This window comes from Pan paniscus, chromosome 12 (assembly GCF_029289425.2).
Source record: "Pan paniscus chromosome 12, NHGRI_mPanPan1-v2.0_pri, whole genome shotgun sequence".
In the NCBI taxonomy this organism is placed as follows: Eukaryota; Metazoa; Chordata; class Mammalia; order Primates; family Hominidae; genus Pan; species Pan paniscus.
In genome coordinates, this window is record NC_073261.2 from 98,053,458 (window position 1) to 98,076,085 (window position 22,628).

Genomic DNA, 22,628 nt, shown 5'->3' on the forward strand with positions numbered 1-22,628 from the left:
TCCGCCCCCCGGGTTCAACGATTCTCCTGCCTCAGCCTCCCAAGTAGCTGAAATTACAGGTATGCACCACCATGCCTAGCTAATTTTTGTATTTTTAGTAGAGATGGGGTTTCACCATGTTGGCCAGGCTGGTCTCGACTCCTGACCTCAGGTGATCCACCCACCTCAGCTTCCCAAAATGCTAGGATTACAGGCATGAGTCACACTGCCCTGGCCTAAAAATTTTTTTTTATTGTAGCAAAATATATGAGAAAGAAGAGAACCTTTTTATCTGCACGCTCTTTAGTTATCAGGCCCAGAGAGGCAATGAAAAGTAACAACATCACATTCCGTTTCAAGGCATCTGTGAGACTGCAGAACAGGTGGCAAAGCTCACCCTCACAAGCCGAAAAAAATTATGGACAAGAAGTTATCATTGAAATTAAACGGTGGCAGACATGTCCAAGGAATGCTGCGAGGATTTATCCCTTTATGAATCTTGTGATAGATGAATGTGTGGAGATGGCAACTAGCGAGAAACAGAACAATATTGCAATGCTGGTAAGATGAGGAAATAGTATCATCATGTCAGAAGCCTTGGAACAAGTGTAAATAGTGGCTGTTCAATGGAGACTTTCATGTCCCCTCTCCAAAGGGCCCATTTCACTATGATGTAAAAATTAGGTCATGAAAATTTTCATATTAGACTTTTTGTTAAATAAACTTTTGTAATAGTTAAAAAAATAAGAAAAGTGACAGCATGCCACATCTCATCCTCTCCACCATCTTGGGCTAAATAATTATGTCTTACAGCCCCTTGCTATGTGGGCTCTAAGACTAACTGACACCAAGTAGCTATAAAATGCCACACACTCTGGACGCCATAACTCTTACCCTATAGTTCAACAATGTATAGCCAATTACTAATCAATGTTATTTCCATTAACCAATGAGAATTCCTGACAAACAACTTTTTATCAGCCCACTCATTGTCTCCTTTTGCCTTTTTGACTAAAATGTTTAAGCAATTAAAAAAGTTTTTTAAGAGACAAGGTCTTGCTATGTCACCCAGGCTAGACTCAATGCCTCAGCCTCCTGAGCACCCGCCCCCTTTAACTTTTAAAACCCTGCTTGTGGCCAGGCGCAGTGGCTCATGCCTGTAATCCCAGCACTTTGGAAAGCCAAGGCGGACGGATCACCTGAAGTCGGGAGTTCAAGACCAGCCTGGCAACATAGTGAAACCCCATCTCTACTAAAGATACAAAAATTAGCCGGGCGTGGTGGTGCACACCTGTAGTCCCAGCTACTCGGGAGGCTGAGTCAGGAGAATCACTTGAACCCGGGAGGCAGAGGTTGCAGTGAACCGAAATCGTGCCACTGCACTCCAGCCTGGGCGACAGAGCGAGACTCCGTCTCAAAAAACAAAAAGCAAAAAAACCAAAATAACCTGCTTGTAGCAGAGGCCAAACAGAGCATTGCCAAGGCAACTTGGAAGTGTGTCCTGAGCTATAGTCCTTAACCTTGGCCCAAATAAACTCTTTATATTAATTTTGCCTCCATTTCTTTCTTTAGATTGACATAGCCATAACATAAAATTTACCATTTTAACCATTTTTAAGTGTACAGTTCAATGGTGTTAACTACACCCACAATGCTGGGCAACAAACACCATCATCCATTTCCAGCACTCTTTATTTTTTTAACTTTTAATTACAGGTACATATGCAGGTTTGTAACTTAGGTCAACATGTGTCATGGGGGTTTGTTGTACAGATTATGTTATCAACCAGGTATTAAGCCTAGTACCCATTCGTTATTTTTCGTGATCCTCTCCCTCCTCCCACCCTCCACCCTCTGAGAGGCCCCAGTGTGTGTTGTTCCCCTCTCTGTGTCCATGTGTTCTCATTATTTAGCTCCCACTTATAAGTGAGAACACACGGTATTTGGTTTTCTGTTCCTACCTCAGTTTGCTTAGGACAATGATCTCCAGCTCCATCCATGTTGCTGCAAAGGCAGAACTCGTTTTATCATCCAAAACTGAAACCTGCACCTGTTGGACACTGATTCCCCATTTCTCCCTTCCTCAGGCTCCTGGCAGTCACCCTTCTACTTCCTGTCTCTATGAATTTGACTACTCCTATCAGTAGAATCAGACAATATTCGCCATTTTGTGACTGGCTTATTTTACTTAACAGATGTCCTCAAGGCTCATCCATGCTATAGCAGGTGTCAAAATTTCCTTACTTCTTCAGGCTGAATCATCTCCATTGTATGGATAGAACACATTTTGTTTACCCATCCCTCTGTTGCTAGGGTTCAATCTCAATGACAAAAGGCAGCAGCCTCCTTCACCAGAAATGTTTTTCCCTTTAGGCTGCCAGCCCCAAGGGCAAAACATACCGGCATCCTTTCTCCTCACCCCATGAGGCTCTCTCCAGGCAAATGGAACCTTTGCGCTGGGAGCCACCTACTTGAGATCAGATTCTATGACGAGGACCAGATTTCCCAGAACTTTCCAGTCTTCCAGGAGACAATACTGAGTGAGGGCTAGGCGAGCAAATGGCAAAATGCCCCAGGTCTTCCCCCTTCCCAAACCAAGAAATACAACTGAGCTGCCCACCTGGCCCAAGGGAGCAGGAGGGAGAAGAGGCCTGGCGGGAGCAGCCCCCATTTCCATCTTGGTCCTGCACACAATGCCCCAATAACCCTATGCCCCACGCAGTCATGACCTGTTTAAAGCAGAACATGGTGGTGTGGCTGCCTGTTGGGCACCGGAGGTGACGCAGCCTCAGGGCCCAGAATGGCTTTGCCTTTCCCAGCCTGGAGAACACAGCACCCGCAACAGCATGGCCCTGCCCCACCCCATGCCTGGGAGATGAAAGGGCTTGCAGGCTGAAACCACTGCAGGAAAGCAAGGAAAAAGCCAAATATCAAGCAAACAAAACAAGAAAGAAGCCTGTATTAGTCCGTTTTCACGCTGCTGATAAAGACATACGCGAGACTGGGCAATTTACAAAAGAACGAGACTGATTGGACTCACAGTTCTGCGTGGCTGGGGAGGCCTCACAATCATGGCGGAAGGCGAACGGTACTACTTACACGGCGGCAGCAAGAAAAAAATGAGGCAGAAGCGAAAGCAGAAACGCCCTATTAAAAAAAAAATCAGATCTCATGAGACTTACTACCATGAGGAAAGTATGAGAGAAAGCGCCCCCATGATTCAGTGATCTCCCACTGGGTCCCTCCCACAACACGTGGGAGTTACAGGAGTATCATTAAAGATGAGATTTGGGTGGGGACAGAGAGCCAAACCATATCAAGCCCCTACATCCAGAAAATGCAAATTTCATTCAACGCTAAAAAGAAATGTGCTGCCAAGCCATGAGAAGACATGGAGAAAACTTAAATGTATATTATTAAGTGGAAGAAGCCGGTATGAACAGGGTGCATACTGTATGATTCCAACTATATGACACTCTGGGAAAGGCAAGACTACGGAGACAGCAAAAAGACCAGTGGGTGCCAGGGGTTGTGGGGAGGGAGGGATGAACAGGCGGAGCACAGAGGATTTTTAGGGCCGTGAACCTACTCTAAGATGCTGTGACAGTGGATAAAGTCATCACACTTTGGTTAGAACTCATAGGACATCAACACCAAGAGTGAACCCCAATGTAAATATAGACTTTGGGTGATGATGCATCCATGTGGGTTCTTGATTTAATGAATGTACTACACATGTAGGGGCAGGGGTATATGGGGACTCTCTATACTTTGTTTTCAAATTTGCTATGAACCTAAAAAATAAAGTCTATTAGAAAACAAAACAAAAGGATCCCCAGATGCCCTGAGCTCTGTTTTACAAGGAGGGCCACCTGGCTCCTCAGGCCACAGCTCAGAAACCCCTGCTCTCCCTAGGAGGACTCACAGCCACATTTTCTCCTTTGCCTTTTAAGTGAGCTGTAGGGAATCCTTTGAGTCTCTTATCTGGGTCACCATTTAGGATAACTTCCACCGGAAGTGTCCTCTGCTTGGTTCCTCGACTTCAGTGTCACCTCCCCAGAGGCCTTCCCCAACTACCCCATTCGTAAGTCACTGCCCCTCCCATTATCTTGTATGATTTTCCGCCTAGCACTCATCATGTCTGAAATGAGCTCACCTGTTTACATATTTATTTTAAGTCACCCCTTTAGAGAATGCAAGCTCCACTAAGGCACTGACTGTGCCCCGGTGCCCAAAGCAGTGGCTGGCACAAAATAGGAGCTCAGCAAATATTTGTTGACTAAGTTATTTTGTTACTGAGCAGCAGCATAACCTAGGGCAAGGCAGTTAAACTTTTCCGGGCCCCAATTTCCTCATCTGTAAAATGGGCAACTACTCTTAATGATTGTGCTCCCTTTTCACGCCAATGCTCTGAGTGTTGTCTCAACATGACCTTGTTTTGCCACGAAAGGACTTCTGCAGTGAAACAGGAGAGGTCCCCGATCCCCCTCACAGGATGTGCCGCTTGCCTTTTCGGTCACCCCTGCTGCTCAAACCCCTCTCAGGAGGGGGAGCATGCAGATGGGAAGGTGCAGAGGCCAGGGTGAGCCATTTGGGCTCTGGCCCTACTGTAGTGTCTAAAGGTGGGTGCCTGCAACCCCAGTGTTACAAAGCTCTTTCAGCTTTGCTGTCCGCAGACAGCATATGTTAACCAGCTCAATGGACCCTCTGCCTTTTTGCAAGGGCAGAGGGCCAGTGTGACAGCTCTCTGTATCACAAGCTCTTGTCCAGCATCCCGGAAAAACTGGGTCACACATGGGCTTGAAGGATGAATGCGAGGTTTTATTGAATGGTAGAGGTAGCTTTCAGTGGGACGGATGAGGAGCCAGAAGGGGGGTATGGAGTAGGAAGGTGATCTTCCCCTGGAGTCAGGAGCCCAGCAGCCGGACTTCTCTCTGACCGTCCCCAGTCAAACTCCTCTCCACGTTCAGATGTTCCTCCTCCTCTCTCTTTCTCTACTGCATCGTTCCACTGTCCGTCTGCTAGTCTGCTGGCTTGCTCGTCTGTTTCTGAAGCCTGGGGTTCAGGGTTTATATGGGTGCAGGATAGGGGGTGTGGCAAGCCAAAAGGCAACTTTTTCCGCTCAAAAACAGGAATGCCTGTCCTCATTTAGGGCCGTGGGTCTTCAGGCTTGAGGGTGGGGCCTTTGCCAGGAAGCACCCTCTTCTACCCAGTATTTCCCTGTCTCCTGTCTGTATCACCAGGCCATCTGGATGAGTACTTATGGAGAGAGTTCCTAGCAGCTTAGGATGTTGCTTAACCTTGCAGACTTGAGTTTGCAGATGCCAGAGAGAGGTTGGAATGTGTGCTAAGTAGACTGGGGTATGTGAAAGTCTCTCCCCTAGAAGGTCAGCCGTAAGGAGGCAGGGATCTTGTGTTTTATTGATTTTTATGGCCCAAGAGTCTAGAACAGTGCCTGGCACCAAGGAGGCTCAACGAATAGTTATGAAATGAGCACAGGAGGAATGCTGGACACGTCATTGACACTCAGAACATGAACTTCCATTCTTGGGTAAGTGTCGTGTGGTATGGAAACAGCAATAATAATGCCTTCCATTAGTGGAGCCCTCTGTAAGGTGTTTACACACACATCATCTCATTTGATCCTCATGACAACCCCATGAGATAAGTACCATTAAGTGTTATTATCCCCAATTTACAGATGAGATAACTGCGGCTCAAAGAGTTCAACCTGCCTGAGGCCACATAGCTGGTAAATGGCAGAGCCTGATCTTGAACCCAGGATTTTCTCACCCTAGACCCAATGGTCTTATCTGTCTGTGTGTTGCTGGTCATGCAAAGCTCTGAGTGTGAGCAGCAGCTGGAAGCCTCACATGAGAGCCAAGGCCCTGAGGAGAGCCACCGTGGAGCAGACAGAAGAGCTACCTGTGACTGAGCCCAGGCCTGCTGTGCACACGGAGGCTGCCAGAGCTCTCAGCAGCAGGGGCTGGGTGAGAAGCAGGAGAGGCGGGTGAGCTGGGCCAGGCCCCTCTCAGCTCCAACAGTGGCCAGGTGCCCCTCTCGGGGAGCTCCTGAAGAGACAGCAGGGCCTCACATAGGCACCGCCACCCTCAGGCCCAGACATGCATGGCTCCAAGCGGGCCCTTCACAGGGCACAGATGATGCCAAGGATGTGGGCAAACTGGTTTGAGGAACACAAAAACCAACTCAGAGTTTTCTCCCTTTCCTCAACAAGGCACCAGACCTGGCTTGTCGCACCCCATGCCAAAGAGAAGTCTTCAAAGTGGTGTTTGCTTAGCCCCCACATCCTCCTGACTTTGCCAAAGTCCCGTATGTCTCCCTGAATCATACCTATGCACACGCACATACACGCGCGCGCACACACATACACACACACACACACACACACACACAGTGCCCAGGCCACCCCAGGCTCCTTTCCCTGGGAGCCCTTGAGCTGAGCCCTGGCCCACCTCTGTCCATAGCAATCCTTTGCACTTATCCTGCAGGCTCTTCTCTCTGCTGTCTGTTCCAAAGGCGCCTTCCCTCTTCTATACTCCAGAGCCTGCCCCAGGCCCTCCGCCCTGGTTCTGGCCATGGGGGCTTTCCACTAGATTTATCTGTACAGGTGACCGCTCCCCGTGTAGCCGCCAGCTCCCTGAGGGTGGGGCTCAGGTCCCTGTGCTGGGACCCACCTGGTCTAGGGGTCACAACCGCTGGCCACCCTGCATCAGGCCCTGTCAGGGAGCCCTGGGAGTCAGTAGTTTAGCAAACCTGTCTGGGGCCTTCCCCCTAGAAGCCACGGGGGCAGTCATGAAGAAATGGAGGGTGAAGGTGGGTGAGGCCAGGACAGGTGGCGGTCCACACACTTGCTGTGTTAGTCATCAAGGGCACCCAGCAGGGCAGAGGTCATCCCTAAAGCTGTGGCGAAGGGGATGGGTGGGGAGAAGGAGACAACGCATGCCAGGGAAAAGGCATCATGTCAAAACATCTTGCTGGAAAGGCAGTTTTCCTTCCAAACTCCCCAACAAGACCCGAAACGGTAAGTGGAAGGATGTCTTGACTAATCTCAGGCTGACGTTTTGCATTTGCTCTTGCAGCCAACACACACCGAGCCATCAAATCACCCTCCTGCTCCGTGCCAGACTCCGAACATGGAGTCCTCATTCCTGCCTCAGCAGCACTGGACAGAGCTTCTCTGTCCTCCCCCCTGGAAACGAGCCCCCAGCACAGGACCAAACAGATCATTGCTTCTACCTAGTGGAGCTAATAGCTGTTCATTGACCACATAGTCACCGGTCCCCTACTCTCCCAGCCCCTTGCTAAGCATGTCGCATGCATTATCTCATTTACAAATGGGGTGGTTCCCAGAGATGGTTCTGGGGACCACAGTGGAGTGGGGAGGGGGCACTTCTGACCTGAGTGGAGTGAAAAGACAGCTGGCCCAGTCTCTTTTTTGTGTCTGCTGCCCAGCATCATTGTCAACAGAGTCCACCTCATGCTTAGGAATGGCCCGGTTTGGAAGGTCAATTCTAGGTTCAGAGATTGGCCCAAGGCACCCTGTACCTGAGAGGGGCAGACACTAGAGGGCGCAAGGGAGCTGCGCTTGGTGGCCCAGGCTCAGGGATGTCAACTGGGCTGCAGCCTTGGGGCAAGGGCTATCTGCAGAGAGTGGAGGTGGGAGGCAGGTGGGGGGTAGCGGGGGAGAGTGCCTAACCCTGCTCCCTCACAGAGCCCTTGCCCAGACCCAGCCCTAGCCCACATCCACTCACCTCCATCAATCGCCCAGCAGGAGCCTGACCAGCCTGGGAACACAAGAGGGAAAAAGAGGTTCTGGGCCTGGCCTCTCCCCTCTCCACCACTTCAGCCCAGCCAGGCCCCAGCAAGCCTCTCCCCTGGGCTGGAGCCCTCAGACTCTCAGGCCGCTCTCCCGATGGGCTGGGACTGCAAATGAACCACGTTCTGGAAAAAGAGCCAGGCCGTGCATCAAAGAAACTCCACGACCCTCCAGGGGGTAGGTGTGGGGAGGGCCGGAAGCAGGAGGTGGAAGGACTGATAGAGCCCTTGGTTAGGAGTTCCGGTTCAGAACACCTTCTCCTCCTTAACCCACCCTCGGGAGCCACGAGGGCTCAGTTACAAGGCTCAGGTGGCAGCATCCTGGCCTGTGAATCAGGCTGACCAGGGTCCCTGCCCCGCCTGCTCCCACAGCCACAGGGCTTGTAACCTATGAAAAGCCCACTTCTCATGGTCCTAGCCTGGCCAGAGGTTCTGAATGTGCCACTGCCCCGTCCAAGACTCTGCCCGCAATCAGACGCCGGGCAGTGGGGGCGCCTCCAGGAGGCAAACTTTCCATTCCCACTGGGACAATGCCATGACCCCAGCCCCTGCTGACTCCTCTCCAGCCAAGGGATCAGGCCACAGGAGGCCCTGCCTGCCTCCAGAAACTGGACGCCCCAAGCCTCTAAGTCCTCTTCTTGAGAGAAGGCCACACAAAAGGCAAGGTGGTGACGTCTTAGAGGCACGTACTTCGGTGTCCCACAGACTTGGGTATAGGTTGTATCTCTGATATTAGCGCCTTGGGCACAATACTTCGCTTCTCTAAGCCTGGGTTGATTTACCTGTAAAAGGTAATAAGAACATCTACTTCACAAGGCTGGTGTAAGGATTAAGTGCTACAAAGAACAGAAAGCACAGAGCCGAGTTCCTGGTGCCCAAGCCAGCAGGAAGGTGGAGGAAGATGCTCTGAGCAGCACCTGCAGGGCCCTTCCGGCTCAGCCCAGTTTCTCTCTGCAGTGGAGTCCCAGTCTGCAAGCTAAGAATGGAGATGGACTTTCAATCCCAGCTTGGTATACATGGTATACACGGGCGAATTTTCTATTAGACAGTGGCACCAATGGATGTAGGAAGCCATGAATGCCTCAGTGCCAGCAGCCTCAGCCTGTTAAAGAATCATTCATTCATTCACTTGTTCATTCATTCACTTATTCAACAGACACCTTTTTGACCAGACAGTCCCAGATTACAACTGTTGTCCAGATGTAATTATTAATAGCCTCCTTTGACCTTGAAGTGTCCCAGTTTGGATGATAAATTATATGGTCTCTCTGCCTACTGAGCACCTACTATGTGTCAGGTCCCAGGCTAGGCCCCGGGGATTGAGAGAGAGATAACATAATGGCCCTGCCCTCTAGGGCTCCGGAGACAAGGCGGCGATTGCAAGGCAGTGTGAGAAGGCGGGGATGGACATGCTGCCACGGGACCCCTGTATCCCTTGACAAACCTGTCAAGAAACAACCTTTGACTTTCCTGCCCTTCTTGGCTTTATTTACTTTTACTTGTTTACAAAGAAACATTTTTTGGGTTAACTCATGTCATGCTTTTCCCACCTGATACAGGAAGCAGCAGTGCTTTTATTTATTATGTTTTCCTCTGGCCTCAGAAGTTGCCTTTTATTGAGATATTTATGATCCTTTTTCAAGAATCTCAAATATCCCATCTGTTCCCTTCATGATGTCACAAACATCAGTTTTCCAGAAGCAGGGTCCTAATTTATTTCTTCATGAAAAGGGTATGACATGAAAATGGCAGTGACCCCGGGGCATGCTCTGGTTGGCCAGCTCCTCACTACTTGTGCCAGAAACACCTCCATGACATTTAGGGAAAAAGACAGGAGGAGTCACAGGAGAGAAGATGAGATGAGAGGCAGGGATGTTCCCTGGGTGGGCTCCTTCCTGATCATCTGAGTTGGATGTGGGGAGGATGGTTGCCCCCCGCAAAGGACCTTAGGCAGCCAAGTGTATGGGACAGGGCAGTGGCCTCTCCCTTCATGCCAGACCAGGGATGCCTTGGCCTGTGCAGTCTGTAAGGAGCCCAACCCCGCCAGTTTCCCACACCCCATACCCATTCTCCTCAGCTCAAGCCTCCTCCTTCCCTACCTAGGTCCTCCCAGTCTCCTACTCAGTTAACTCCAGAGCACCAGGGGCCAACTGGCATCGCATCTCCTTGTCCAGCCCTTGGGGATCAACTTCCTGATTCTGTCTCACAATTTCCCGAGTCACTAGATGAAAATCCTGATAATTCACAGCCTGGAAGGAACACTACCTTATTTAGATGTGCTGCCCCCAGAGGAGGGGGAAAGAAGGAGGAGGAGGGGGATTTAGAAGCAGGTAGAGTAAAAGGAGAAGATAGAAGGCACCGGTGATTCTGAGAATTCAAGGTAATGATGATGTCATCACGGGGAGGGTTTCACTGGGGTCAGTGGGTGGGGGCAGGGCACGGTGGCTCAGACTTGTGACTCATTTGTAGAAGTGGGCCCTGTATTCAGAAGTCATTCATTGAGTAAGCCAGTAATTGTTTTGACACTCATTTATTGAGCTGTTATTATGTTTCAGACCCTGGACTAGGCCCCTGAGAGGGAAGATCAGGGCCAGGGCCCAGGAGCTCATGGTCCAGAGGGGAAATAGAGTTCCACTGCAGGGTGTGGGTGGGCACCGGGAGAGGGGGGTGTGGCAGGAGGCCAGAGGCATGGCTGACAGATGGATGGACAGACAGACAGACAGACACAGACAGCCAGGCTCCATGCAGAGGGAGTGGTCAGGAAAGACTCCCTGGGAGAAGACGCGGGGTGGGGAGAGATATCTGAGATAATCGTGTGGGAGGAGTAGGCAGAAGCCAGACATGGGAGGGGAAGGGAGTTTCAGGCCGCAGGAAGAGCATCGTGCAGGAAGGCATGGAGGTGGGGGCTCGGGAAGGTTTGGGGAAGTGCAAGAAGTTCCTGAGATGGTGAAGGGAGAGAAATGGGTTTGAAGAGGGAGGGGCAGCCACTTCCTAAAGAATCTGAGCTGCTGCCCTGCAGGCCCTGAGGATCCTGAAGGCACCAACCCTGGGGCTCCTGGCCACATTCCCCCTTCTTGGGAGAGGAACCCCTGAGCGTGCAATGGCCAAGTCCCACCCTGACAGACCGGTGCCTGGCTCCAGCCCTTACCAGTGTCCTGCCTGGGCTGGAGGATTTTTCGCACATCATCCCATGCCACTCCTTTTCTCCAGAACCCCACTGATCCTCGAAGGTGGCCCAATGTCCCCTGATGATGGAGAGATTGAGTTTCTCTAGAGGACAGAGCTCGCCAGGCCCCTCGGCCAGCATGTGGCAGAGCCAGAATCAGAAGACAGGGCTGTCTGGGCTCTTCCCACTTAATTCTAAGACCTCCGTTGCACCGCAAGGCCTCCCTAGGAGCTCCTGCTCGAACTCCACTTTCCAAAGTGTTTTACAGCCCCTGCCCGAACGCTGCCTGTTCCAGGCGATGCCCCTAAAACCAGCCCGGCTTCATGGTGACCTGACACCACCCCAGCCTCAACCATCTTACCCATGCCCTGTTTGATCCCATTGCAGGACCCTGGCTTGTAGCTGTGTGGACCCCATACTCTCTTCCTATCCCAAACCTTCCTATTCCACCAGGGTGCCCTTCTACAAGGGCCAGGACCTCCTCCAGGCCACAGCAGTCACCTGGATGATGAGGGCTCCAGGAGGCACCCTCAACCCTGGAATTCTCTTTTTCAAATAAGAGATCCAGGTGAGAACCGTGAGGATGGGCACTTGGACACGAAGAGGTTGCTTTGGCCCGAGCAGCAACAACATTGGTCACTCAAGCCTTCACCAGGTTCTGCTCCACGCAGAAGGAAGGAAAGCCCATCTCATCAGGCCTTGGGCACCAACAACACAAATAGTTCCTTGCTAGCAATACATTTTCCGATATGTTTTTGCTTCTTCCTCTAACGTTTAACCTTGGGTATATTTCAAAAGAAACGCAAGTCTGCTTGCTTCTGATTCATACTCACTGAGATCATCAAAACCAGAATTATTTGGTAATAGCTGCTGGGTTTACTGGATGCCCTCTGGGATCTGTAAAATCTCTATTCCTCAGAAACAGGAAGTTTCAACAAGAGGAAGGAGGCTGGTTGCAAAAATCAAAATTTGAATCTTCTCCGCCTATTGGAGAGCCCAGCGTTCATGGCACTTCCTTCAGCCAGTTAACAAATGTGGATTCGGTGCCTACTGTGTGCAGGAACTGGGGACAGAGATGATTTTTTAAGGGGCTCTGAAAGAGTTTGCTGAGGCTGTCAGAAGAGAATACTGTACATCAGGTGGCTTCAACAACAGAAATTTATACTTGCACAATTCTGGAGGCTGGAAGACTGACAGGTGCCAGCAGGGGTCCTTTCTTTTAAGTCCTCTCTCTTTGGCTTGGAGATGGCTGCCATCTTGCTGTGTCTGCCCATGGTCTTCCCCCTGTGTCTGTTTGGTTCTAATCACTTCTTGTAAGGACACCAGTTACATTTAATTTAGTCCCCCCCAATGACATCATGTTAACTTAATTACCTCTTTAAAGACCCTGTCTCCAAATACAGTTGCATTCTGAGGTTCTGGGGGGTTAGGACTTCAACATATACATTTGGAGGAGTGGGGCGCACAATACAGCTCAATGTAGCCTCTGATCTCAAGAAGTCATTTTCCCATGTCAGGTCTTTCTCTTTGGTCACCATCTGAGGTTAGCGTCTGCAGTGAGGTGGTCAAGGTGCCTGTTCTGGGCTGTTGCAGGTTTTCTAAGGCAGGATGATTTGGTGAAATGGCCACCACACCATCAGATCTGACCTCTTGTTCTGCCCCCTTCACTAGCTGGGTGGTATAGCCTGAGTTATGTAACCTCCAAAGCCTCAGTTTCCTCATCAGTATACTGAGAATAATCATTTCTGCCTCGAAATGGGAGTTATTTTCCCAGGTGTGTTTCCTGCAGGGTTTCCTCCTCCAGTGAACCAAGGATGCCTTCTCATGGCTCTATGGGAAGAAGTGGGCTGGGAAACGCAAGAAAGGAAGACACAGGGTTAGAGGTCAGGTCCCTCAGCCAATCCATAGCCAAAATGCCTGACTGCTAGTACTTAACTCCTCAGGCTTGGGCCTCTTGGGAGCTGATGCTTGGTCAACTCCCACTGTCTGGGCAGACCCACCCACTGACTCTCCATCCTAGCGGGGTTTGCCTGGCTCTCTCCCCTGTGACTGCCTTGGAAAAGGTTCTCCTCTGAAGGCAGCCAGCTCTCCTGGGTCAAGTCCCAGGCTAGGAGGAGGGGAAAGTGACCTGGAACTGAGCATCCCCCAGGAGTACCCACGGCCAGGACCTCTGTAAGAGTGTGGTCTAGGAAGGCAAGGGACAATTGTTGGGTCCAGGCTGAGCCCACTTGCTGAAAGATGATCTTGGATAGAAAACAAGTCAAAAGGCTAATAGAGCCCTCTGTTTAGAGGAAGCCCTCACAGTCCAGGGATGTAGGGGCTGGACTAGTCATTAAGGGACCTGGGTTCAAATCCCAGCTCCAGTAGTTGCCTGTGATAGGACACTAGCAGCTTACATGACTGCCCTGAGCTTCAGTTCCTTGGCTATAAAATGGAGATAACAATACCTAACTTGTTCCCCTCAAAGGCTCAAAATGGAATAAAGTGCTGGACAAATATGAGTACATACTTTATTGTATTGCATTGTATTTGAGACAGAGTCTCACTGTGTCACCCAGGCTGGAGTGCAGTGGCACAATCATGGCTCACTGCAACCTTGACCAGCTGGGCTCAAGCAATCCTCCCACCTCAGCCTCCTGAGTAGCTGGGACCACAGTTGTGTGCCACCACCCCCAGCTAATTTTTCAAATTTTTTTAGGGCTAGGGTCTCACTATGTTGCCCAGACTAGTCTCAAACTCCTGGGCTCAAGCGATCCTTCCGCTTCGGCCGCCCTAAGTGCTGGGATTACAGGCTTGAGCTACTGTGCCCTGCCTGAATGCATATTTTATTAATAAGTAAAAAAAGTGCCCACTTGGCCTCCGTCCTCTGAGCCAGCACACCTTCTCAGCTCCTGGGAATGAAGGGAGAAGTCCTTGTTGCTTTGGTTTCCAGTTTCTTTAAGCTGCCAGTATTCTACACATACACACACACACACACACACACATACACACACACACACACACCCCATTGGGAGCAGATTAAGGAGACATCTCTTCTCAAAAAGACGAGCATTTCCAGCTTTGGAGTAAGAGGAATTAGGGCTCCTTCTGGGCCACATCACCTCTTCAGCATCATCCCACCCCCAGCTGGAGCCCTCTCTCCCTCCCTCCCTGAATTACTCACACTCTTGGAAACATGACTGATGACTTCAGGATGAGTAAGAGGCTCTTGCGCGTCATGGTTTGACTGCTGGGAGGGTGAATGAGTTCAGTGCTCCCTTGAGCAAGGCCACCGCGGACCTGCACCAGGGGTCCAGGCCACAGGACCCCAGAGGGGAGTTAGGCTTCATTTAGCAACGAACTAAAAGTCCTGACCCATTCCCCCTTCTTCCAAGCCCCTGAGTGGTGATGCCCTCTCAGTGTGGAGTGACAGCCCCAACACCTTTCTGGGCTGCCCAGGTAGAGGGTGCAGGGGCTCCTTCTGAGCTCCAGGTGAGTGCATTCCTCAGACCCAGGCACTCCTGGCCTCACTCCAGCAGAGCCAGGCCCAGGGGCTGCTCTGAAATTGGCAGCCAGCCTTGGTTGCTGTGGAAGGTCCCTAATCCTGGGGCCCACTCTGCAGGGTGCGTGTGTGTAGTGGGTGTGTGTGTGTAGTGGGTGTGTGTGTTTATACTCTCGTGGACACCCTAATCCACAATGTCAGTCAAGCAAATATTTTTGGTCTGTTTTCCATTTTCCATGTGTCTCATTTCAGAACATTTGGTGGACATGGGATCACAGCAAAGGAAGGTATTTATTCAATGCATTTTGAAGTGTCTTTTTTACATTCTTGGAGTTACTGTGCAAGGTGAACATGCTAACATAAGCAAAACAACATGCGAACTAGACTTTCCTGGCATGCAATAAATAGGGCTGAAGGATCAGTTTCCCCATACCTAAAGTGGGTTTAGTCAGAACACAGATGGCATGGAAAATAACGCTAGGACTGTGAAGCATGAGGCAGCCCCACCTCAATGTCCTCTTCACCCGGCACAAGACAGTGTCCTCACTTGGAGCCTTAGCTTCCCAAATAGTCACTGCCGTGCGAGAGATGGGGCTCACCCTCAAACTTTGCTCCATGCAGATCTTGAGGACTGAATGTCCATTGAGTTGCTCAAGATGAAAGTGACGCATCAAGAGGCAGGACTTGATTAAAGCATTGCAGGACAGAGGAATAGAACTCAGAGGAACCCATTATGAAGCTGAGTTGCTTGATGGCACTGTGATATCCCAAACACAGAGCTGAGAATAAGTGAGGCAGGGAAGCCTACTGGCCCAGGCTCTCCCAATTCCTCCCCACCAGCTCCTCTCCCAGCGGAGTGGGTGGTTCCCTCCTCATCACCACTCTGTATTAACATTAGGCTTAGTCCTTAAAATGTAGGGTGTTAGAAGTTCCATATAAAGCTGGAATAAACCTTAAGTAACTAACTCAGGTGTTCAAAAAATATTACCTTCTTTCCCTTCCTATAACTCAGCTGAGATACCTCACCACCAGAATGGCAGAAAATTACCCAGTCAATGCAGGTTTTCCTGCTCACTCTTCTCAGTGTTGGGAGTGATTTTCTAGGAGGTTCACCAAGAGCTAAGGAATTGGGGAGACTTTCCTCATGCAGGCCTCTGCTGGGATGGCTGCTGTTCTGATCTTACAGATCCTTCAGTGTGCACCTCTCTCCAGGTCATACTAAGGGTCTAGAATTCATGCTGCTGCTCCCGCACTGATCAGAGCCAGGGGAGGCTCTGCAAGCCTTGTCTGTCCCCTCTGTGAGATCTGGCTGGCTCCTGAGACCCTAACCCAAGATATAGGGGTGCGGAGCTGCTCTCTAATTCCCTCCTGTTCTTCTCTCTCCTCCCCACCTAGGGGATTTTTCGCTAGTCTTAGAAGGGTGGTTGGCTGGAAGCGGGAGTGGGAGCTGCTCTCTGTCATCTGTTTTCTCCAAACTTTGTGACTCTGTTCCTTTTAGGACTTGGGCTTTGAAACCAAAGCCAGAAAGGCACCCCTTTTTTCTGCCTTGTATCCTGTTATATCCACTTCCCCCTTGGTAATCAGCTCAGAACTGGTGGTGAAAAGGGCAAAGAATAAATACTGGGAGGAATGGGCTGATATTTCAAAAATATGCTGCACAGGCTGGGCACAGTGGCTCATGCCTGCAATCCCAGCACTTTGGGAGGCCAAAGCGGGTAGATTGCTAGAGCCTGGAAGTTCAAGACCAGCCTGGCAACATGGCGAAACCCCATCTCTAAAAAAATACAAAAATTAGCCAGCTACGGTGGTGTGCATCTGTAGTTCCAGCTATTTGGGGTGCTGAGGCAGGAGGATCGTTTGAGCCTTGGAGGTCAAGGCTGCAGTGAGCTATGATCACCCCACTGCACTCCAGCCTGGGCAACAGAGTGGGACCCTGTCTCAACAAAACAAAACAAAACAACAAGAACAAAATATGTATATGCAGTACCCCATGGAGCATCTTCACTACCTGAATTAGAACTTGCTGTAAAGCTATTGTAATCATGACAATAAGGTATTGGTGTCAGAATAGACAAGGAGATCAAGGAAACAGAATAGAAAGCCTAGGAGTGAGACCATGTGTATGTGCTCAACTGACTCCCAACAAAGGCACCAATGTGATTCAATGGGGGAAAGGAAAGTCTTTTTAATTTTAAATGATGCTAGAACATCTGGATATTAAAAAATGAGCATTGACCCTTACCTCACATCATACTCAAAAATTATTTTGCACCAGGCACAGTGGCTCACGCCTGTAATCCCAGCATTTGGGGAGGCCAAGGCAGGCGGACCGCTTGAGATCAGGAGTTCAGACCAGCCTGGCCAACATGGCGAGACCCTGTCTCTACAAAAAATACAAAAAATTAGCTGGGCCTGGTGGCATGCACCTGTAGTCCCAGCTACTTGGGAGGCTGAGGTGGGAGGATGGCTTGAGCCCAGGAGGTAGAGATTGCAGTGAGCCCAGAATGCGCCATTGCACTCCAGCCTGGGTAACAGAGCCAGACCCTGTCTAAAAAAAAAAAAAAAAGTAGATGGATTATAGTCCTAAACAAAAAATCTAAAACTATAAAGCTTCTAAAAAAGAACAGAGGAGAGAATTTTCATGACTTTTGGGAAGGCAAAGCTTTCTTAAACAGATCACACACAAAGAAAAACAATCACAAACTATTAAAAAATGAAATAATTTGTAGATTGGACATTATCAATTTTTTGTTGTTTTAAACTCTTTTGTTGGTTTTTATTTGATTTTTTTTTTTTTTTGTAGAGATAGGGTCTCCCTGTGTTTCTCATGCTGGCCTAGAACTAACTCCTGGCCTCAAGCCATCTTCCCACCTCAGCCTCCCAAAGTGCTGGGATTACAGGTGTGAGCCACCACACCTGGCCATTTTTGTTTTCTTTTTCTTGGAAAGACGTTTTTAAGAAAATAGGCAAGTCAGTCTGTGAAAAAAATATTCACACAAAACATATATCTGACAAAGTTCTGGTATCTAGAATATATAAATACTCACAAATCAAGAATAAAATGATTTTTTTAAAGCCTAATAAATAAAAGGGAGCAAAGGACATGAACAGACACGTCACAAAAGAACATTACAAAGGGCCAGTAAACAAATGAAAATTGCTCAACCTCATTGTGCTTAATCAGGAGATGCAAATTAAAACCACAGCAGTAACATTTCACACCCACTCGAATGGCTAAGCTGAAAATGACCAACAATACCAAATGCTGGTGAGGACGTGAAGCAACTGTAACACACACTGGTGAGGGTACAAAATGGTACAACCATTTTGGAAAACAGTTTGGCAGATTCTTAGGAAGTTAAACATACACCAACCCTATGATTCACCAATTCCACAACCAAGTATTGCCCCAAGAGAAATAAAAACAGATTTTCACCCAAAAAACAACTTGTCCAAAAATGTCCATAGCAGTTTTATTCCTTTATTAGCAAAAATTGGAAATTACCCACATGACCATGAACAGGTAGATAAATAGATAAATACATTGTGGTTTCTTCATACAATGGAACACTACTGAACAATAAAAATGAACAAACAATGCAACATGGACAAATGTCAACATTGTGTGGAAGAAAGAAGCCAACACAAAAGAGTGCATATGAGATGATTCCAAAAAGGATCTGTGATGATAGAAATCAGAACGTTGGTTGCCTCAGGGTGGGGTTGGAGATTGACAAAGAAGGTAAAAAGGCAACCTAGTGGAGTGAAGCAAATATGCTATATCTTGATTGGAATTGTGGTTGCATGGGTGTACACGTCTGTCAAAACTCAGTGAGTTTTACACTTAAGATCGACGCATCTCACTGTCTCTAGAGTACACCTCAAAAACAAACAAACAAACAAAAAAACAAACAAAACACACACACACAAAAACAGTTGCCAGGGGCAGAAGAGAGGGGAAAATGGGGAATTTTTGTTTAATGGGTACAGAGTTTCAGTTTCCTAAGATGAAAAAGCAATTGGTTGCATACAATGTGAATATACTTAATGTGACTGAACTGTCTGAACTGTACTCTGAAGATGGAAGAGATGGTACATTTTATGTTATGTGTATTTTATTACATTTTAAAAATAAAAAATTTTAAAAAATGCTAGCACATAAAACCTAACAAACCTTACTCATGAGTATTTAAACACAAACAACTTGATTTCTTTTTTTTTTTTTTTTTTTCGAGACGGAGTTTCCCTCTGTCGCCCAGGCTAGAGTGCAGTGGTACGATCTTGGCTCACTGCAACCTCCGCCTCCTGGGTTCAAGCGATTCTCCTGCCTCAGCCTCCCGAGTAGCTGGGATTACAAGTGTGCACCACCACATCCAGCTAATTTTTGTACTTTTGGTAGAGACAGGGTTTCACCATGTTGGCCAGGCTAGTCTCGAACTCCTGACCTCAGGTGATCTGCCTACCTCCGCCTCCCAAAGTGCTGGGATTACAGGTGTGAGCCACTGCACCCAGCCAACAACTTGATTTCTTAATACAATATTTATCTAGTTTATTAAAATAAAAGAGGCAAGATAAATCTTTTATATAGTTAACCAGAGTAAAATAAAATAAATAAAATAAAATAAAAAACAGGCTGGTGCTCGTGCTCTCAAGACACCACAGTGTCTTGTCCAGTGGCAATTGGTGCCTTCCAGTGGCATCATCACTTTCCATATGGCACCATCATGGGTTTGGAGGGCAGAAGTTCTCCCCTCCGAATGCCTGCATGGCTTGTGCTGCTTACTGGGAGAAAGACGTTCCAGAACTACTTCCTGATGAATTTCTTCCCAAAGAGCCTGGTTTCTTGTGTCTCCACATCGGATCTTTTTTACTTTTTCCCTCCCCCATCCCCACCCCACACCCTGAGCCCAGGCACCTTAGGGAGTCAACAGGTGCCTTTCAAGGTGACTGTGTTCCTCCTGCGTCATGCTGTCTTCCTGCGAACCTGCTTGGTGGAGGGGCCAGCCGGTGGGGACGCTGAAGCCTGAAGCTGTTCGGTCCCACTTGCCCTGAGTCTCCCTGACAAGGATGTTGGTTCTGGCCCATCCTTCCGTCTGTCCCAGGCAGAGGACAAGGTCTTTCTGGCTGCAGTGCCCAACATCTCACTCTCCTTGCAGACAATTCAGAAAATAAAAAGTGGCATTGGAGGAAGGCACATGGAGGAAATGTCTTTGGATTGTCCAGAGGTTGAGCTTACTCTCCACCAGAATTGCCGCTAGACCTCTGTCCCCCTCAGCTTGCCCCTGCTCCACTCTACAGCACCCCCAGCTCAGGCCCAAGGTGGTGACTTCTTAAACAGTGGGTATGGAAGGTGGCATTGAAGAAGTGAGTGAGTGCTGAGTCCTGGCCTCTCCGTAGGACTGCCTGGTTCTCAGACTGAGGAACATGTGGACCCTTTTAAACTTGAAAATCTCTGCCCTCCCTGGTCTCCCAGGAGAAGCTAGAAGTTTCAGGAGACCTCACCCATGAGCCCATTTTCTGAGAACCTGGCTCCCCACAAGCATGGCAAGTCCCCTAGAGGTTTGTACGGACGAAAAGGAGAGGCCTTATCCACTGCGCCCAGGGCTCAGTCCTGCTTCAGGCGTGTGTTGTCTGTAGGAGGCAGAGGGAAGGGGGCAGGTGGGGGAAGCGTCATGAGTGTGGCTCCCGACACCTGTCCAGGGCCTCAGCCCGCTGGCCTGGACTCTGTTGCTAACACTTGTGCGGCCGTTGCCTGCCCCGCCACCTGTGAAAGTAAAGCGGGGCTCAGGGGAGGGCCTAGCTCAGGGTGTTCTACGCTGAGTTCCTCAGCACTGATGGGGGCTCTCCATTGTCCCCTCAGGCTCTGCCAGTCCAGGAACCCCGATGGAGCAGGACTGGGGGCCCAAGACTGAGTATGGCCACCCCCTCCGGCAGGTGGGCTGACTCCAAGGCCTGCTGTGTGGCAGAGGAGCGTGGAGGGTGGTGGCGTGGGGGTGGCAGCTGTCAGGCCCAGGTGAGAGGAAGGCAAACAGAAAGGGATATATCCTCCAAAGCAGTGAATCACGAGCCACGACATTCATTAACTCGGCCTAATTAAGAAACAAACATGACGGCCACTGGTGCTGGGCAATTTGTTAAGACCCAGTCCTCCTGGTCCCCCTGCCCCCGCTGATGAGGCCCTCTGCCTCCTCCTCAGTCCGAAGAGTACCCTGTAGAGTCAGCACTGGGGCACTGACAGATGCTCCTGGCCTGTGGGATGGGGAAGGAGGGCTGATGCTCATGATGTATCTCCCTCGTGTCAGGTCCAGGGAAGGAAGGCTGATGCTCATGATGTATCTCCCTCGTGTTAGGTCCAGACTTTCATGAGGGTCACATCCGTGGGACCTCACAAGCCCCTGAGAGGTGGGATTCATGGTTCCCAATTTGGAGATGGGGAATTTGAGGCTCAGAAAGCGGGGTGAACTTGCCCAAGGTCTCACACTAAGTGACGTCACTCTTTTCATCACAATAGATAGTTGTCTTACTTGTAAGACTGAAAATACTTTTAGATTTTCTATTCTGACCTCCCAACTCATGGCTGTCCCCTCCCTAACAATATAACTTCCAGCTCCTTCCAGCAGCCCCCTCCACTGAGTCAGACTTGAAGGGCATGGTGCAAGAATGCTTTCCAGGACAGGGAAGGTAGGATTTTAATTTTTCTGAATTAAATAGGAAAAATAGGGATAAGAATAGCAATGACAGTGTATTACAGAGGCAGACGGAAGGGAAGGCTTAGCATATCACGTGCAACAGCCTGCAGGAGGCCATTTTGTCTGGAGCACAGTGAGTGGCTTAGATGGGAGCGGTGAGGGAGGGAGGGGTTGGGGGCACTGAAGAGGTGTACATTTCATTCCAAGGGCATTTTCAGCAGAGGAGATGGTGGCCACCTGCTGCCCTGTGAAGGCTGGATGAGTGATGGCTGGGGGGGCAGGTCCGCAGCGTCAGGGGCTCACATAAGAGATCTGAACTCGAGCTAGATGGGATGTTGTGTTGACAAGAGATCTTTCAAGAATGGCTTGACCTTTCTGTATCCCACGAGTCTACCACAGTGATCTGCAAAGCTATCTCATGAAGGAAATGACTGCGTGAATTTTAGCCCATGCTCTCACTGCGGCCTGGGCGATTATGATATTGGACAGAGATACTAGAGGAACACCCTCCATGCTGGGTCCCACCCAACTCTGAAGTCTGGTGTTTCCAGATTCTCCCTCTGTGCTGCTAGACCTATGTGGCATCCATCTGGAATGCGAGAACACATCCTTCCAACCTCTTTTCTTCTTAGGCCCACCTGCCCTTGTCCTCTCTACAGCTTTCCCATTAAGGCATCTGATGACCACAATGTTTCTAAGCTGGAAACCTCCCAACTAACAGCAGGACCCAGAATGCAAGTCTCCAGGGGCACAAAGAGGTACTTCAACAACAGGACGACCCACCCCCAACTACCAACCAAACTACGCTCTGCTGCAAGGCAGGAGACCGGCTTCTCTCAAATACAGCAAAGGCTGCCCCAGATACACAGTGACACACAGACAGTGCCTTGAGTTCACCTGGTCATTACTTGGAGGATTGATTTGGTCCAAAACTCCTCGAGCTGCCAGGGATCCTAGTTAACAGCCCCATGCATGAAAACCAAGCAGGCCTGGAATTCCACCCTCCTGTCAACAAGCCCAGGAGAGGAAACCAGCGGCTGGGATGCACTTGTGTTTGCCCTGAGAGCAGGGAGCTCCTCCTCCACAGACCAGGCATGGAGGACGGCCCTGGTGGGGCCACCTGCCCATAATCCCCAAGTGACTCTGGAAGATTCCTCCTTTTGAAAATCATGGGGAAGGGGTTACCTGTTATGATTTTGGCATTCTGCCTTCTTTGTGACTGGTGGAAATCCTACAGACTTGCACCAACTTTCCTAAGACAATAGACTTCGGGGTTTAAAACATGTTAACACAATGTCTTTGAAACATTTAGAAATATCTTCACCACTCCCACCAACGTTGAGCATTTGTTTTTAAAAAATAAACACATGGCAAGAATGCCGTGCAGCACGCCAACGCACAGGGGGCTGTTGTGCAAGCCACCCGCCCACCCGGTGGGTAGGAACCTGCCCACAGCTGTCGCCCTGCTCCTAATAAC

General features: G+C 49.5%; 1 pseudogene; it reads left to right on the plus strand.

The window, feature by feature from the left end:
* The first annotated feature begins 373 nt into the window (after positions 1-373).
* Positions 374-591, plus strand: LOC112438920 (small nuclear ribonucleoprotein G-like; annotated as a pseudogene).
* The last annotated feature ends 22,037 nt before the right edge of the window (positions 592-22,628 follow it).